The sequence below is a fragment of the Neltuma alba genome, unplaced genomic scaffold, assembly GCF_004799145.2.
Source record: "Neltuma alba isolate B1F8T4 unplaced genomic scaffold, ASM479914v2 tig00005288_pilon, whole genome shotgun sequence".
Taxonomy (NCBI): domain Eukaryota; kingdom Viridiplantae; phylum Streptophyta; class Magnoliopsida; order Fabales; family Fabaceae; genus Neltuma; species Neltuma alba.
In genome coordinates, this window is record NW_021634050.1 from 18,967 (window position 1) to 25,826 (window position 6,860).

Sequence of the window (6,860 nt, forward strand, 5' to 3'; positions counted from 1 at the left end):
CTTGTCTTAAATTATGACCCTTTATTTTTATTAATTATACCCACTTGGTGGAGCAACCTTTCTTTTGGGCCAAAATAGCATCCTATGAGAGATATACAGTTCTAGAATGAGTTAGTCTTATTAAACTAACAGTATAATAAAAAGGATTAGTCTCTCACAACATAACGAATCAAGATTCGAATTCCTACTGGGAGAGGTGTCTATATTTAGTAGTTGCTTGACAGTGTCTCGAATAGGATTGTTTCCAACAGAAAAATACTTATATTTTAGTAAAAAAAGTGTTAGTCTTATTTATAAGATGCACATAGAATATTTCTAGAATTTTAACTATTTTATTTTATTTTTGTCCTTACTGATTAAATGTTGTATGAGTGCATTAATTGTTTCACTCATTGTCTCACTGTGTTCTCATAAATAAAAATCTTTTTAATTTTTAAAAAATAAAATAGATTTTTTACATTAAGTTACCGTAAACCAATTTTAATCTATTTTTGATGCAATGATTGCAAAGAGTAAAATGTAAATATTTTGTTTTGAATTTGGAGAGCTTTCAGGACTGAACTCACCAAAATATTTTTTTTTAACCAAAAGAAGAATGTAAATACTTATAAAATTTTGGGAAAACAACTCTTATATATTCCAACTTTACAAAGCCAATAAGAAAGACTTCAAATGGCAAGAAATTAAAATTTTAATATGTAATAGATGGCCAAAAAAAAAATCTAGCATGTAATAATAATGGTGGCATCATATCGTTCTTTTGCAGCTTCTGGGAGAGTGATTTCCTAACAAGTAACTAGTCCGATGATTTAAAAAAATTTGAGTAGTAATTTTGAAAAAGCCATGATACAATGGATGAAAGAAAGTTAAAACTCGATTGTTGATAGTAGAATCTTTCTGTTTTACATTTTTTTCTTTTGGCCAAACTTTACAATAGTATCTTAATCTTTTAATTATTATCATATATTACTTTCGGTCTCTAAAACAAGATCTTATAAGTAGTACGAAGGTAATATTTTATATGATATGATTTTCCCTTCACAATTTTTTTTGGGATGAAAAATGGGGTTTTTCCTGACAGTTTTGTTATTACAGTCCTTTTCTGTTTCTATTTTGGGAAAATTTTGATTTGATTTTATTTTATAAGCTGAAATATTACGGTGGTGGGTAAAAAATTTCTAAAAAAAAGGAGAAAAAAGTAATTCACTCGAAGAATCCCACTAACTAACGCCCAGCTAACCCACCAAAATCTGATCTCTCACATTTTCTCCATTAATCTATCAGGTAAGTTCTGTGTTCACCTCGGCTTATATGATGATCAAGCTCTGGCTTCGTTGTAGATTGATAATAATTGAATGTAATCGAGAGTTGAATGGCATTATTTTCCCCTTGATTTTCTCGAATATGAATGCATTGACGAACGATGCCTTTTATCACAATAATTGATGTTTGTTTTGTTGGCATTCTTCAAGTTTGGCAAGTTTGAGCTGAATTTCGTGGTGGAACTGGGATGTTATCTGTTATTTATATTTTCATCACCACGATCTGCATTATGGAATATAAAATAAAATATTTGCTGATTTTCAACTCTTTCTTGGTTATAAGTTTCCTTGGAGTTTTCCCATGATTATGGCATTTTTCTCTTGGGTGTAACTGTGAACTGTAACAGAGTATTTTGACATTAATTGGATTTATTTCGAATTAAAATAGAACTGGAGAAAAAAAAAAATCTTTCTCTACCGTGGCTCACTGTGAAGCAGATAACCCTGTCGTGTAGTATGCGACAGTCTGACATATGACAACACTGTAAATTGCATCTAAACACTATTCTATATATTTGCCTCTTCATTGTATAATGTTTTGTATCTATTAGTGCTTTTAGGAAATTTTCTCTGCAAGCAATTTTTATATTACAGCCGCATTCAAATTGAACTTTGAAAGTTACTATGAGAATTTTGACTTGCGCAGATAAAGCTGGAATCTTTAGATTGATCCAAGGAAGAGCTCTAGAGCAGTTGCTTCATTTAGGTTGAGATCTTATATTGGTATCTTTGTGAAGATGGTCGAAATTTAGTTACTGGTTATTAGTTCATCCAGATATCCAAACCTGAACAGTTGTTCATATGCTAGTTGTTTTAAGATAACTTATGTTATCGGACTTGGTGGCAAGTGATGATATTAATAGGCCATTGGCTGTCCTGAATCGCGTTGGTGTATATAAATGGCTATAACTCGATGTGATCCTACAGAGTGACTTGGATTCAGAAACAGAAGTTTTTAGAAAAACAATCAGCAACGATGATAGTGGAAGCCTAGTTTTCCCTGCCTTATTTGCCTTTTCTTTTTGAGAGATTTCATTTTCAGGTTGGTATAATGAAAGATGGAGTGTTCAATGTGAATTAGCAATTTGTTAATGTGGATGAGATAGAAGACCACTCTGATTCTGAATGCCTTTTCTCTGAAAGGAATGAACTTTGAAGTAAACCTGTAGATAGAGACTCTTTCGATAAAGGGATTATGCATATGAAAGGTATTGGCAACATGGATAATGAATCTGTTCATTTAAGGGCTACTGGAACTGAGAAGCACGTGCCTTTTGACATTGAAAATGGGACTGCAAGGGGTACAATTAGTGTTGGCTCCCCCATATCTGTGAATTCTCACGGATCATTAGAAAAAATCTCCAGGAATTCATTTTCTGTCTTGAAGACGTTGTTTTTCATACTTCTGTGGTACTCTTGCAGCCTATTTTTGACCTTGTAAGTTCCTTCTAATAGATGCCCTGCTTAATGTTATTCCTGATGCAAATTCTTCCTCCTTTATTTCTTATTCGGAAATGGTTTGAGCAGGTATAATAAAACTCTGTTAGGACATGATTTGGGAAAGTTCCCAGCTCCTTTATTGATGAATACTGTTCACTTTGCAATGCAAGCTGTGGTATCAAAATTCATCATTTGGTTTTGGTCTCATAAATTCCCAACTAGTGTGGTCATGTCTTGGAGTGATTACTTTTTGAGAGGTAAACATTCAATTTCTCTGTAATTCTTATTCTGTAAAATTTTGAATTCAAAATTTTTTATGATTCATCTGATTTTGAAATAGAATCCATAAATTTAAAGGATATGATTGACCTGGGAATCAGCCAACCGATATCTTGAATGAAGGAGGAAAGTAAGGAAATAAACACATAGCAAAGATAAACTGATATATAGAAATAAACAAAGGAAAGAACATAAGTTAACTACGATGCTTAAATTCCATGATAAATAGGGGACAATCAGGAAATGGAAGAACCCATAATTATGAGATTCTAACATATTCCTTTCTTTCTCTGTTCTCTCTGTTTTAGTTTGCTAAGCTGGCTAGCAGAGCTAAATCACTCTAATCATCTTTCCTTCTCATGTATAATTTGTGACTCTTGTTTTTCTTTATGCCTGACATCTCGGAATAATGTGTATTCTTTAGTTGTAAGTCATTGGCGACAACTCTTGTGAGTTAGTCATTGTTTTTTTTTCCTTTGCCTTCCCAGGATTCTAGTGGAATTGTTATTCAAGCCGTGTAACCACCATAATGGCTTATAACATGGAGGCATTGTGTGTTAATTTGGTCCCCCCCCCCCCGGGTGGTGGAGAAGTGGTTTTTGGTTTTGCAAGAAGAGCACTCAGATGAACTAAAAAATTTACCTCAGAAAAAAAAGAAAAAAGGTGTTTTCAGCTTATTCTGTAAAATAAAAAATCCCCCCCCCCAAAAAATTCTTCAGCCAAAACCAAATCTTGTATATTTCTTGAAACTTAAGCCATAATTATCTATATCTTTCTCAATGCTTGCAAATGTTCAAACCTCCTTTATGATTGTCCCAGACTGAGCCTTTGGACATGCCACGTTTTCTATTTATTTTATTTTCTCCCCTATCATGCTGTTCTTCCACACTTGCACTTTTATGGTAAAATTTTAACCGCTTATTATATTACTTTTCTACCAACTAATGCCACAGATGGACTTTGCCTTTCACAGTTGTACCGACTGCTCTAGGAACAGCAATGGATGTTAACCTGAGCAATGCATCTCTTGTTTCCATCTCTGTCACATTTGCTACAATGGTTTGTGATATATCTTTTCTTTTTCATGTACCATGAGAGAATGAAGGTCGATTTGTTCTTTAATTTCTTTAAAAAAAGTTACTGAATCCTCCACATTTTTATTTCATGTTGTGGAAGTAACTTCTTCATCTACATTTTTCATTTCATTGCAGTGCAAATCTGGTGCTCCATTTTTCTCCTTCTGTTTGCTTTTGCTTTCAGGTAATTTTTCCGTTTGATCTTTGTAACTTATCTGATTGGGGAATAATGCTGAGAAAAATACTTGTCGCTGATTGATTTTGGAATACAAGCTTCTGGTATAAAAAAGGTCCTGAAGTCCAAGCCAAACTTACAGGGATATGAAAATAATCAAAATCTTTACACTCATATACAACTCAGCAAATTCAATTAAAAAATATTCTCATTAATGATAAAATGTACATGTGCCCACACTAATTGTATAATTGAATGATTAAATATAGTTGAAAATTCTAAAATATGAGATGTTGAATTACTAAGATGGTGGAGGGTAGGACTGTGTGCCTGTTGATAGGATGATACTTGTCCCACGCAGAAGACAAAATTAGTTAGTTCGCATGTTGTATGCCCAAGGTTAGTGATTTTGCCAGCAAAACAGAACTGTGTCACTGATAACACGCACTTAACAAGACCCACAAGTTTGTTCTCTAAATTACTTCTAAGAATGCGTGCTTTGAGGACAGCGTTGCCTACTGTCTTAAAACCCTACGAAACTAAGATTGTTGAAATCTTCAACTCTCAGGAATTTCACCCTCTTCCTTGTCATGCTGGGATTATAATAAGTTCTGGTAAACTCTCAATTCCCAAGTAATATCCTCAACCAAGTTTCCATATTTTCATAGGTTCTTGTGTTTCTAGTTTGGGTATGTCTTCCCGGTTATTCTCACACGTTGTTCTGGAGTCACTTCTGTTTGGTATAAGTTATTTTGAGTATTTGGTAGATGTTTGTGTGGTCTGAGTTTGGGGAAGTTCTTATTATTATTAATTTACTTATAAAAAGTTGGAAGATCGAGGAAACAACTTGCCTTTGCTGTTCTTTTCTTCACTTATTCGGGTGTTTCCTAATGATCATATTTTGCCGGGTGCTTCAGTGTTCTATGGTGGTTTGTGACTACTCCAATGCTAAATATTCCTGTGCTTGTTTTGTTTGATATTGCCGTACTCTACAATATGTCTATTATGTGTTATAATCTCATAAAATGTAAACTGCTCTCCTTTCTTTTCGTTGCAAGTGGATATTACAATTCATTATTCATTTTAATAGCATTAAAAAAAATCTTCTGCTATTTGGATAGAACATGTCATTCTGGCTTGTTTAACTTTTTAACTTTTCCACATACTTTTTTACATATTTCGGATGAATGTTTCTACCACTGTCTGTCACCTGATTTCTGCTGCCAGCTAATTGCAAATATTGATTGCAAGGTTGGAGACGCCAAGCTTTAAACTATCAGGCATCATGATAATTATTTCTATTGGGATACTGATGACAGGTATAGAAGTCACCTCTCACTTTCACACCTATTCTTTCACAATTCAATAGGCATTGGGTTGCAAAGAAAAAATCAGAGGTTTAGCGCAGTTGGCTGCATTCAAGTTCAGCGATTAGGCTTGGTCTCTCAGGAAGAATGATGGGCAGAATATTTATTGCCCTTGAATTATTTTCAGTATTAAATACTTCAAATGGCATCCAGACAGGAGTTTTTTTTTTTTTTTTTAAAGGAACAACTACAGCAAATTCACACTCTTACACCTCGCAGACCAAACCCGCTACCTTCCCTCTATGAGAAGGATTTTCATGTCACTATGGTGTCACCCGCCATTGGCACCATCCAGAATGAAGCTAAGAATAGTTATTTTGTGCTAATCGAAAATCACATAAATAGTTTGCTGACAATTTTGGGCATCAATTATCAGAATTTGGCACATCATATAATTTCTTCCACATAATTCCTATTCAGGTTTCAAGTGGGTGATAAATAATATTTTCCCTATCACAAAAATTTTAGAATTGTGATAAGATGTTAAAACAGTCAAAAAATTATGGATTTATATATTGATTGTGAGCTTTTAAAAAAAAAAAATGTTAATTTTACCCTTGTAAGACCCACCCCAATGCCCAGCCCTCTTGATTCTTCATTTTCAAATGAAATTTACCAATTTAACTTCGTAAGCATTAGTTATTTATATAGGTTGTGAGCTTTGTTTCTGTGTACTGTAGTGGCAAAAGACACAGAATTCGAATTTTGGGGATTCGTATTAGTTATGCTTGCTGCTGTTATGTCTGGTTTTCGCTGGTGCATGACCCAAATCCTTTTGCAAGTATGATATCTGAATTCTTATTTCTCTATAAGTTTTTCTTTCTTTGTGTACCCACAAATGTACAAATGTTATTGTTTCTTTCCGTTTCCTCCTTTAATGACTATGAATTTTCACTCCATTTTTCTGGATTGGAACCTGATTCCATTTTCTTCGTGCATGTCATCATCAAAAATTAACGTGAAAGAAAGAAACATATGGTAAGTTCTCTTTGCAATTCCATTCCAATAATTTTATGTCAAATGTTGTCATACATATTTTTATAATATTTTATGTTAACATTCTCACTTAAGATCATTATTATTCAGTTCATTTATAGCATTATTCAATTTATATAATTTCTCCTTTTATTTGGAAGAAAACTACTACTCGTTTGATTCTGGTCAAATTTAAGGCAGTTCAGCTATCATTTTAGTGACCACA

At 33.4% G+C, this 6,860-nt stretch overlaps 1 pseudogene; it reads left to right on the forward strand.

The window, feature by feature from the left end:
• Positions 1 to 1,248: 1,248 nt before the first annotated feature.
• LOC114747378 (probable sugar phosphate/phosphate translocator At1g06470) lies at positions 1,249 to 6,633 on the forward strand (annotated as a pseudogene).
• Positions 6,634 to 6,860: the final 227 nt, after the last annotated feature.